Genomic DNA, 13,111 nt, shown 5'->3' with positions numbered 1-13,111 from the left:
ACTCCCTACTAAATGCCTAAAAAGATATGAGCAGAGGGGAGGAAAAGGAAAAAAAACATCTGAAACATAATTATATTCTTAACTAATTAAGAGTAATCAGGTTCTGCAGATACCACATTTTGTTGCTTAATTGTAGTCACAGAGGAATAAAAGGCCTTTTCTGCAAAATAGCTATGGTTCAGAAAAATAGAAATAAGTGTTGAAACACATACAATTTTGTCTCAAAATGTACCTATTAGCTGTCCAGTCTAGCCCATATAAAATTTAGGAATTCAATATTTTAACTATTAATCATGGATCCTAAAAGAAGAATGAAAAAAATCTAGATTACTTATATATTTCTTTTTGTTTATTCAGAAACTTTTAAAAAGTACTTCTCTGAAGCAATTTAATTAAAAGTAATATATCACTTGCATGAATCATGGCTACAAAAATATTTAATATTTTATTTATTATTATTAAATTTGTTTGATGTCCACCTCGCTCCAATATTCATTAATCTTAATTTTTTATGTCCTGAGATGCAGGACTGGAGAGGTAGAAATGCTTTAATAATGTGATGGCGGTGTTAAAGGTAAAGCATTTTGCAGAAAGAAAAAAGGAAATGAAATTTGACTTTATGAAGTTATGAATGAAGTCTGGGTAATCATTTGTGATAAACACATACATGGTAGTACATATAACACATATAACCTAGTTTTCCTATAATACATAAAACGTAGCAACTAAAAACTAAACAGAACCAGCCTCCTCTCCAGTAATAGATTTTAGGCAATACCATTCATTTATGTTAAAATTGTCTTTTCATTTTCCAAAGTTTGCTCTGCTGCAATCATAGTATTGATGATACACTGATAAATCCTACATTGGTCTAATCATGATTTAAATTTGGGCTTAGCAAGAATATACCAAGGCAAGGCAAGGCGAATGGAGAATGAGGAAAGAGGAATGAGGAGGAAAGGGAAGGGAAGGGAAGAAAAGGAAAGGAAAGGAGAAAGAGAAAGACTTTCAAGTAAAAATCACTTAGTAATACCCAGTCTTCTATTTGCCCTTGGGTGGATGTCATGTCCTTTTAAAAATGCCTTAGTAAGCCCTTACAATAATAGGACATACACATGCCAATATCTCATATACTTCATATTTTAAAACATGTGTGCCAAAGTTGAAAAAAATCGATGTTAAAATATTGGATGTGTTTTTTTCCCCTTAGTTCAAAGCTATAAAAAGTGATATAATGGCATTTTGTCAAAAATACTGCTTAAATGAAGTCAGGGATAGATAGATATTTCCCAGTTACATTAAGCCATCATACTTTATTACTTACACAATTTCTGTTACATGTTCTAGTGATGGTAAATCTTTCACCCAGTTAATGTTTTAAAAATCCAAGACTTTCCCCTCAAAATCTGATGGTCTCCAATAGTTTCTGTCTCTTCCATGCAATCAGACAGAGTTCAAGGTTCCACCAGCTAAACAATATTGTTATGGTTCATTGCACAGCTGGCCAGAAGTTGGGACTGGGCTTGGTAGTTTTGGCCATCGATTTATTCTTTCTCAAGGATCTGGAATAGGCAGGTGTTGTCTTGATATTTTTTTGGTATCATCACAGGATGTAAGCTATTCCAAGCAATTGAATGACACTTATTTGTTAATGACAATGGTGTCCAGGTGGTGCTCCAGTTCAGCCAAGGCACCTTTTACTATTGGTGTATCTTGGCTTTATTTGGTCACATCCATTCTATTTCTATTTGCAGATTTTTTTATTTACACATTATATACACAATAATGTGGAATGAGTGGTGCAGTGGCCTAGAGGTGGAGCTCTCACCTCACAATCAGGAGGCTGTGAGTTGGATCCTAGGTAGCAGCAGGTATTTTTCTCTTTGGACACAATGGGTAAATATCAGCTGTGAACTTTGCCTTGGCAACAGGAAGGGCATCTGGCCAATAAACACTAAGCTCCATTCAGTTGCCCCAACTCCACTCCGATGCAAGGGATTATGGATTCATTAAAAAGACAAAAAAAATACACAATAATGTGGAATCACAGCTGCTAATTGTTTAAGTTGTTGGCTTTCATACACATCAAGTTTTTCCCAAGAACCTAGAATGTCATAATGTATTAGCATAGCATATGGGCAGATCCAAATGGTGTGGTCTTTTACAATTGACGGATGGGAATTGTCAATGTGCATATTTTCTAAGTGCTATCCATGAATTTTTGATATGGCATCCAGTGGGATCACTGGGATCACTGGGACCACCATGGCTGGTTTATGCCATAATATTTGAATTTTTATTTTCAGATATTTTGTGATCTTTGGTTCTTTGTCTGCTATTCTACCATCACCTAGTATTGCCACATCAATTATTAACACTTTTTTTTAACCACTGTTATATCTGGTGGGTTATGAACCAAGACTTCATCAGTTTGTATTCTAAAATCCCACAGTATTTAAACCTTCTCATTTTTAAGTGTAATATCTTTGTTGCATTATCAGTTCACCCTATGCATTAGGAAAACCCAAATTAAATATCAGTTCACCCTATGCATTAGGACAGCCCAAATTAAATTTCCACTGAGCCATTAATTTCAATGGTTGACCTAGAACTATCCAACTAAACTACTTCACAGCACAGTGTGAATGATGATATGAATTGGGAAGGGGGATGAGAAGAACTTGAATAAATAAACAAATAATGACATATTTGGGGATCTACTCTAGGAATATAATTATTGTTCTAGACTTAAACTATTAATTATATAACTTATAGTTGCATACGCTTAACCAACCAAGTAACTTCATATGCTAAAGTGTTTTCTTTGTTCTGAAAGTGACTTTGCTGAGAATGCTGATAGTGGCTCAGAAGTTACCCAATCAAAGAAAAATTTGGGCTGCTGAAATTCATCACAGAATCATATTTACAAATTGATTAGAATAAACTAGTCAGCATTTTCCCTCTTGATTAGGAATTGCTTTTAATCAGCAGCACCATATTCCACAATTGTGTTGCATATGAGAGTAAAAGGATTGATGTAGATCAAACTTCAGAAGTATGGCCAGTTGTGTGTGTGTGTGTGTGTGTGTGTGTGTGTGTGTGTGTGTGAAAGTTACCTTTTGCTTCAGTAAAATATGTAAGCAAGCAAGCAAGAGTAAAGTGGATGCAATTTGTGTGGCATTTTTGTATGAATCAGTAAATCATAGTCCTGTCTTCATAATAACTTAGAAATATTCTGTTCAAATACAGTACATGGCTAATGTTCAAGAGATAAGTGATACACAACATCTTCCTTTTGAGAAACTTTATTCAATAAGGAATCCTGTCTTGTATATTTTGTGAAGTGGGATCACTACAACATAACTTCCGTCTATACTTCAGGTGATAAAAGAAGCCCCAGCTCACATGAGAATAATATTAGCATATTGTCTTCTTGTATGATGATGCATGGCTGTTCTTATATTTGATAAGGAGCTGTATTTCAGTTGCCTGCAGCACTGAAAAAAAGTAGACTCAAAGAACTGCTGCTCAGTTGTACCTGGAACAAAGCATCCCCCACCCCACAAAAACAAAAAAATGAAACATGCCGTATTTGTGTATATGTGTGTTGACTCCAGCCGTCTACCTGGAATACAGGTAGTCCCTGCAGTTTTCCTGGCACGAAGTAGATTATCCTTGAGTACTTCCCAGAGAGAAGAGACAGAGTGACTGGCCCACAGTGACTTAACTGGCTTCTAGTTCTTACCTAAAGTAGTATTAGAACTCATGGTCCCCCAGTTTCTAGTCTGTTGATTAACCACTACACCAAACTGACTCTTAAGATGCGTTATGTTGCCACTGAATTGTGCTAAAGTGCTCATCAGACGCAGCTGAACTGGCCTATGGACTATGACAACAAACTGGAAAATATAGCTGTAAACATTTAACAAGCTGCCTATACCTTTATCCTTAGTGATTATTCATCCATCCATCCGTCTGTCTGTCTATCTATTATCTATCTATCTATCTATCTATCTATCTATCTATCTATCTATCTATCTATCTATCTATCTATCTATCTATCTATCCATCCATCTATCATCTATATTTATATCATTTCAATTTATATGATGGACCATCTTGGCTTCATGATTCTGGCTAACAATATGAAACATGTAACAGTAAAACATTCACAAAAATAATTAGTAACCATTGCGAGCAAGATCCTCAAACTTGGTGACAAAATCATCTCTTTAAAGCCTCTCCTCTTGGACCTAATGAGATAGGAGTTAATTATGGAGGTGCAGACCCTCAAATATTTCAGCTCCAATGACATTTAGCATGAAGGATGGAAGTTAGAACTGAAAGGGTTATCTTGTCTTCAAGACATTTTCAAAAATCCCAGGGCAGATGAAGCACTGTAAAAATAACAAAAGTAGAACAAGTGGATTAAAGTGAATTCAGAAGGTAGTTGTGTGCGTGCATGCGTGTGTGTGTGTGTGTGTGTGTGTGTGTGTGTGTGTGTGTGTGAGAGAGAGAGAGAGAGAGAGAGGTGAGTAGGTCAGCAATATAAATGGCAACACAAAATAACTTGAGAATTTTTTTTTATGAAACATGGACAACTTGAATTTCAGGCTCCATTTCTTTGCTGCTGCCTCAGGCATGCTCATTTGTTGCACAGAGCTTTGCTAGGACTGGAAGGCATACCAGAAACCTAGTAGGAAAAAAAAATGAATTTCTACCTATCTACCTATTTTCTGCCCAGGCAGGCCTGGTCTAATTTGTAAAAGGCCTGGCCTATTCCTGCCTGTCACCCACTCTCCCTTCACCTGTTTTCCTTCTTTCAGAGGCCCCAGACCTTAATCTCCTTGTTTCCTCCCCCACAACTGCCACTTTCATTGTCCCATGGCCGTGACTTTACAAGGAAGGCAAGACAGGGCTGAGCCATTGTTGTCACTGGTCTCCCTACCAGCCCACATCTCACCCTTGTCACGAGATGCCTGCAGCCATACCCCACCAAAAAAAGATGCGGCAGCTGTAGGTTTCTTGCACCGAAAATTACCAACCTCCAGCTTTGCTCCGCTTCTCCAACACGCCGCTGTGGCGGCATTCTAGGCACCGGCCATGCAAGTCCACCCCATTGAGCCCGCTGCACTGGAGGGACTTGCCCAAGCAAGTCGGAGGTCGGTAATTTTTGCTGCAAGAAGCCTACAGCCGCCAACTTCTGGCTTTGCTCTGCTTCTCCAATGCACCCACCACTGCTGCGTTCTAGGTGTTGGCCATGCAGGCTCACCCCATTGTCTGATGCACCGTTCCTCTTGGACTTGCTTGGGTAAGTCCCTCCGGTGCAGCAGGCTCAATGGGGTTGACCTACATGGCCGGTGCCTAGAATGCGGCTGTGGCGGCGTGTTGGAGAAGTGGAGCAAAGCTGGAGGTTGGTAATTTTTGCTGCAAGAAGCCTACAGCTACCGTGTTTGCCGGCGTATAAGATGACTTTTTGCCCTGAAAAACATGCCTCCAAGTGGGGGTCGTCTTATATGCCAGGAGGACTCCGACTCCCACTTCGAGCTTGAGTTGCAGCCGGGAGGGAGGCTGGGGGGGGTGTGTGTGTGTGTGTGTGTGTGTGTGTGTGTGTGTGTGTGTGGCGGGTGTCACTCGCCACGCGCTGCGCAACCTTTCCCCCTCTTCCTTTCTTAGCGGTGTGGGGAGGAGAGGATTCGAAGATCCTCACGTGCGGCGTACTTTTCTTTTTCTTTTTTTTTTTTGCACGCAGGTTTTGCATGCGGGCAGCTGTAGAGTTAAGGATGGGGAGCCCGGGTGGGTTATCAGGTTTTACGGTGCTTCCAACATGTGCGAACGGTGGGAGAGCGGAGAAGAGAAGCGGCGAGTGCCCGCTGTGTGAAATCCTGCCGTCAAAGCAACACTGGGGGAGGCAGGGTATAAATTTACCAGGTTAATGTAGCAATGGTGATTAATGCCCAGAACATTGTTTGCGGGTATTGGGGTGTGTGTGTGTGTGTGGTGGTGATGAGGAGAGGTTGTCCTTTGAATGCGGAAAAGTAGGTGTGACCTTGTGTAGGAAAATAAAGAGATCCTTTTTAGCGTGTTTGGCTTCTTTGCCTCCCCTCGTTCGTTTTTGACGTGGAGATAATGGCCTTCGGGCGGGAGGGAAGAAAACGGTAGCTGGATCATTTCAAATTTCACTTACTCTCCTGCCTCACTTCAATATGTCTGAGCGACTCCAGATACTGGGAGACTTTTTGAATGAAAGTGTTACCTCCATTTTTTTTTTTAAAGAGGGCCACTTGGGGAAAAAAAAAGATTCTAAGGAATTCCTTGTTTCTTGATTAAAGAAAGGCATTGAATATACTGTTCCTTGGCAGCCTTTTCAGTGTCTGGGTTTTGGTGTGTGTGTGTGTGTGTGTGTGTGTGTGTGTGTGTGTGAGAGAGAGAGAGAGAGAGAGAGAGAGATCAGCTGTATTGAGAAGAGAACGTTTCCTGTGTTCTCATTTTATTTACAACATATTTTACGCTTAATGGTAAGCAATGAAAAATATTTTAAAACTCATTTCTAAACTCCATAGCTATTTGCATATTCTTGGTTCAAAATTGGATTAGCTCATTTCAAAATTGTCCAAAGCAGAAAAGTGCAAAAGTGGAAGGTGTGTGGAAGAGGGGTAGTCTTATACGGCAGTATATAACAAACTCTATATTTTGAGTGGAAATGTTGGGGGGTCGTCTTATACGCCCAGTCGTCTTATACGCCGGCAAATACGGTACATCTTTTTGCCACTTCATTGCTGGCCAGAACTGAGCTGGGAGCGGCGGCTGGAGGATTCTCCTGCCAGCAAAGAGGGGCAGCTGGATACTTCTTGGCAGGGGGACGGTGACATGGTGGGACTTGGCCAGGAGTCAGAAGGCAGCTCCTGTGCCCTGCCTGTCCCTTTTTGGTCCCTCCCTCCACATCGAAGTACCTTAAACAGACAGGCTGGGGTGGCTGCCTTCTGAGCTGCATCGGAGCAAAGTGAAGGGAGGCAGAAAAGTTCACCCAAGTCTTCTCCTCCTTCTTGGGCTTACACAGAGCATGTGCAATGCATCTCACGGTGCCACAGGAACTCACCCACATGCTGTCTGCTCGCAGAAGGTCCTGGCCTCACATGTGCACAGGGAGATGGCATGTGGGCTATCGGCTCAGTTCCAGCTGGCAAAGAAGCAGCAGCTGGGACTTGCTAGAGTGGAGGTACTTGCCCAGGCAAGTCCCTCTGGCACAGCAGGCAATAGGGTGCATGTGCATGGCCAGTGCGAAGAACAGGGTGGCAATGAAGCTCTTTTTGGGCATGTTCGAAAAGTGGAGGCTGGTCATTTTCAGTGCAAGAAGCCTCCAGCCAGCTGACTCGGTTCCAGCTGGCAAAAAGGCATCATCTGGGAGGCTTCTCACACCAAAAAATAGAGGCAGCGGCTGCAGGCATCTCACAACAAGGGGAGCAAGATGCGGGCTGGTGGGGAGCCCAGTGGCTCTCAGCCCTGGCTTGCCTTCCCTGGCAGCCAGCTGTGAGAGGAATGGCCACAGATGATGAAAGAGGCAGTTGTAGGGGAGGAAGCGAGGAGATTAAGGGCCAGGGCCTCTGAAGGAGGGGAAAATGAGCAACGCATCAGGCTTAAGGAAGAGTGAGTGGCAGCTCTGGGGCAAGGCCAGAGCCAGGGAATCAAGCATTCTCCCACCCAACTGGTGGCTCCAGGGCCTTGGGGCCCCGGCCCCCGACCAGCGGGTGGCATGCATTGCTTACCTTTGGTGAGCTGAGCTGACTGGGCATCAGCAAAGGAACTAGTGAGGTGATTAGCTGGACCATATGGTGCAGCAACTTATATAGGGTGGTGGGCGGGGCGAGCATTGAGCAGCCAGAAAAGGTGAGCAAACATCAAGCAGCCAGAAGGGGTGAGTGAGCAGCAACCAGGCGACCAGGTCGGGGGCATGGCCAGCCAGAAGTCATTACTGGTTTGGTGACCCAGCCAAATTGTTGCTACCGGTTCTCTTGAACCAGTGTGAACCGGCTGAATACCACCATTGAATCACACTTAACTGACAGTACCACTGCATTCTGCATTGTCTGAAGCTTTTGGATACTACATGTAGTAAGAGTGGGTGACTAGAGTGCAAGTGATGATGAGCAGAGTCTCCCACTCTTGGAGCAGGCACAACTGGTGCACCACAGGAAGTGATTCAAAGGCCCTTCTAGCAACAAGTGCCACCTGCTCTTTGCAGGAGTTGTGTGTCCAAAGGGACCCCCAGTTCAACCCCATCCAGCACCAATGATAGCAAAGTCCTAGAAGCCTAAATCCAAACCCATTCAGCCTTGTCAGGTTTCAGCTGAAGTCTGTTGTTCCCCATCCAGACCTTTATTATCCACAACTGAGATGCATTAGAATACTTAGGATATCCCATCGTGATGGATGAGTTTACCCAGTGGCCTCATGCAGATTTTGCTTCCTTGCTTATTACCTTTATTTATACATACTATTACTCAGATTCTCCTGCCCAAAAGTCTGGCCAACTGCTAGATGGAGATGACATAATCCTATCATGATATTTTAATTATCACAATCATGAGACCCTTGCAAAAATCCTTAAGTAAAATAATGTAAACGTACACAAGAATGAAAATAGGACCTCATTAAAGGAAAATATTTGTAACTCGGGGTTGAAATGAGGGGTCCTTGGTGCTCTCTGAGCTTAATGGTTTATTTGCAGACATGTCATTAGTCATTAGCACTGATGATGTTACCTAGTTTGGATAATGAAATGCCTGCAAGAAAACCAGAGAGCACCAATGACCCCTCATAGGACCATCATGTTTTGCAGGGTGGAGCTAAAGTCCATTAAACAAGAATAAAGTGAAATAAATTTGTTGTGTTGACTGAGAGCAGTTCTTTTTTTAAAGCCAATTTCTGTCCTCTTAAAGTCAACCACCAGCTTTCTTTTAAGAGACTAAGTGGCCTACACACAGAGAACAAGATGCATTTTGTGACAACAAATAAATAGCAAAGCACCTGATGGCATGAAGTGTTTAGGCTGCCAGGCCTGGGAGGGAATCTATCTATAGGGAAGAAGGAGAATTTGTTTACTTGGGAAAGAAATGCTTGTATCAGGTGCAATGCTCATCTAAGGATGGAAATACTTGTTACATTAACAAGATTTACTGACAGACTCCATCTGTGTCTTTCCACTAAACAAGGTCACTCTGTCAGAACCTTAGAAGCCTAATGAGCAAAGTGCCAGCTCTCTGGAGCGATAATGGAGGTTTGCTCTCACTAATGCCTCAGGCTGCAGCAATATTTTAGTGTGGGGAAAACAAATAAAATATAAGGGAGGTCATAATTTTTATGTCATTGCTTCACCTTGAGGAATATTGAGGTCTGGGCATGCTCGCCTGGAATTTGTTATGTTGGAGACTTCTGGCTGATTTCCCCTCCCTCCCTTTCTTTCAAGTGGTCCTATATATTATAGTAAGTAAAATACATATCAGATTAACAACAAAGTGGGACACTTCCAAGGGCACACATTGCTTATTTTTCAAAATACTGCTGTCAATTTCAGACATTTTGGGAGGCTTTTGGAAATTATTAAGCTATAGATTTCACATTTGTAAAACCATGGAACATAAGAGACCCATTACCTGCTTTCAATCTATATTAAGAATTTTTAAGCTGGTGGCACCTAAAATAGTAGGTGAGATCAGATGTTGAAAGCTCCAGCCATTTTTTATTTATTGATAACTGATATGTATTGATAGAAGAGAATATTTGTAGTTAGGGTTGAACTGTGAGGTTCTTGGGGCTCTAAGCTTGATGGTTCTTTTACAGATGTTTCATTACCAAACTAGGTAACATTATCAGATGTCTGCAAGAAAATTACCAAGCTCAGAGAGCACCAAGGCCCCCATCATAATTCATATGTTGCAATTAATTTCCTTTTTGAGTTGGGAGAATAAATCTTGCTAATAAATAGTAATTTGAATAAATTCCTCTGTATGTGATTTCATACTGGACTAATTGACACTAGTCAAGCAAAACACTAATATTAGCATATTTCAATAATCTTCCCACACCAGTTTTGGAGGGCTGAAACAAGTCTATTATGAACTGAGGCTGTGACAAGGGGCAGTTGAAATTACCACATGTCCTGTGGTATCATATCCTCTTTTTAAGACTCAGTGTTATGACTACTTATGTAGTAAAACATTTGGGAAATTCTGATTGTTTTTAAGTACAGAAGTTATTGTCAGATCGGCATGATTCAGTCTTCTTGGATCAGTAGTTGAATTTTGTTATACTGCCTGAAAAATTAAACAGACTTTTATTATCCACTAACAAATCCACCAACTGTCTTGTTTTGTTTTTACTTTATTTTTATTTTTAATGTGTTTTGTTTACAATTCTCATCAGTGACCATGATAAAAGTACTTATAGTCATCTCTTTTTGTCAAGCTCCTAATTGTTTATCTATTTAATAATGTATATCATGCCTTTCTGTTTATCTCATCACCCAAGGTTGATTTAATTATACTATTTAAAATGTGCCATATTAAAACAGAACACAATCCATACAATTAAAATCAATCATTAAAGTGGGTGAGTTATATTTTCATAAGGTGTTGCTTTTGTTTTGATTGTTGTAAGGTGTTTTGCATGATGGTATAAAGGGAAGGGTATCTTGTAAATTATACAATAGATAAAATATTGCACTATTACCATGGTAATAATTTAATATAAATAAAATAAAATAAATTATAAAAACAAAAGAGTGAGCCCACTTCTTCCAGCTTCCTCTCTTTACATGTAGAACTTTCAAAGTAGCTCAGAAGACATGATTTGTTCTTTACACCTGATTACCCATCTAGAATTCTTACTGTTCTCCCAGTCCCAAAGCATCAGGGCTGCCCTTGGTGATCATGACTGATTCCAAAATGGTAGATATAATCAGGTAACAAAATCCCACCTCTTTTTACAAGCGTGTAAAAAGTGTAGTTTAAGAAAAGTCCTATCTTCATCGACCTAGCCACTTTTGCAAAGTTTTTTTTTTTTTTTGCTTATTTAATCATTGAATAATCCTGTTAAATAAAAATCCAACCTTCATTAAGAGAATTCTTCATGGCAGATGAGTTATTCAACTTTTCATTCTGCAACTAAGAGTAGTGTTTTTACTAGTCACAGTTGATGTTTATAGTTAGCCATTGGCAAACATTAATTCCTGTTAAAGTCGCCAACCAATTAGCTGTTGATGCTGTCAATCAATCAATAAGTTAATTAATTAAAATACTAAAGTATGTTCATAAGATTTTTATTTGAGGAAATTTAATTAACAGAAGTGTTTCTCTCAAATAAATAAAGATTTACTATGTGAACAACTCATCTTAATATGTTATTAAAAATCAGGGTTTTGTTTACAACAGTACAGTTAGTGACAATTGATTATCCTAAAAATGACAAACAGTCCTAATTTCCTCATGTTGGCCTAGATCAGGGGTGTCAAACTCATGTCATCATGGTGGCATCGGGACTTTTTTTCCCCTTTGCTAAACCGGGTGTGGGCATGGCCATCACGTGACACATCTAGCCCATGTGCTGGGAGTTTGACAGCCCTGGCCTAGATCAACTTAAGTCACCACACCAGCTGCACTCTTGTAAGCAAGCAATTTTCCTATAAATAAAATCCCAACTAATCAATATAAATTGCTACTTCCTGCTTTGTGGTGTTCTAGTTTCTGCCCCCCTGTTAAAGCACAAGACCAAGTTGCTTAACACTAAACTGTATTTTCTGAAATCATTGTTTGTTTTCCTTTTAATTGTCTTTATTTTTCCCTTACATTTCTGCTACTGTCATGGTGGTATAACACATTAAAAAAAAGAAAACTCAAGACCCGTGTCACCATAGGGAGTTGACAAGTTCAGCCCCCATGTCACAGACATATAATACAGGATTGGTTCTAGAATCAGACACTGAAGAAGAAGGAGATATGCTGCCACAGTAGATCTCCAACCAATCCCACATGCTATCTGCAACCTTACCTGAAAATTTATGATGGTCCTGTGAAGTGCATGGACTACATTTGATGCAGAGCTTTATAGCAAAGGGAAATGCATGCAAACCTTGGCTTGGTTTTGATGTTTTTCATTCATTTGCTACCTCAATGTACCGCCCTTATTTTGTGAGAAAGCTTCTGAGAGCCTTTTTTAATGGACAAACTCTATCACTGTTCTGCTGTGGGGGGGTGAGGAGCACTGTAGTACTTACAGACCAGCTTTTGTGGGGCTCTTGGACCGAGGCTGTAATTCAAATGAAATTTGCTTTTGATGATACATATAGCCCAATGATTCAGTTAGCACCCTTTCCATGTCACTTTTACATATATCTATGAATAAGCCCATTCAATTCTGACTTCTCAGAGTTTTTTTTATTATATTTGTGTCCCAGCTTTATTACTTTAACAAATAACTCGAGGCAGTGAATATATCCAAAACACTTTCTTCCTCCTATTTTCCCTGCAATGTCAACCCTGTGAGGTGAATTGAACTGAGAGAGAGAGAGAGAGAGATCAGCACTTTCTTAAATCAACAAAGAGCACATACTCAAGCACACACGAGTTGGGTGAATGTTTAACTCCCTATAGTGTTACCATAGCTGAGGGGATATTCCCATATCCCATTTGGCCAAATGAAAGACACAAAAGGATATTTAGGTAGATGTTGGTGACATGTGAAAACTCAGAAGAGGTGGTTCCAAAGACACTTGTTCATAAATAGAGCATGACTCGTACCGACTAAGAGATTATTGTGCCATCAGATCTGACAGGACAACATCAAAATACTGAAAACTATTGTAAGGGTCATGGAGAGAGACAAAGATGAAGTTGTGAGAAGAATTCATTCAGAAAGATGTAAAGCAGTGCATTTTAATTATAAAATTCTCTTTAGAGCCAGAAAAAATTCTTCCAACCTTTCTTTTGCCTTTCTACCTTGACTTTCAATAACTGATTGTACCTCTGACAATTAAATAAAATTCTACAGAAATGATTCTGTCCACAATTTAATTACAGTATTTTATAGCATGAATAACAATTAGATGTATTCTAGT

Source organism: Notechis scutatus, chromosome 1, assembly GCF_049901735.1.
Source record: "Notechis scutatus isolate UNSWTSFEM ecotype Mainland chromosome 1, rNotScu1.2, whole genome shotgun sequence".
Taxonomy (NCBI): domain Eukaryota; kingdom Metazoa; phylum Chordata; class Lepidosauria; order Squamata; family Elapidae; genus Notechis; species Notechis scutatus.
Note: the sequence above shows the minus strand (reverse complement) of the source record.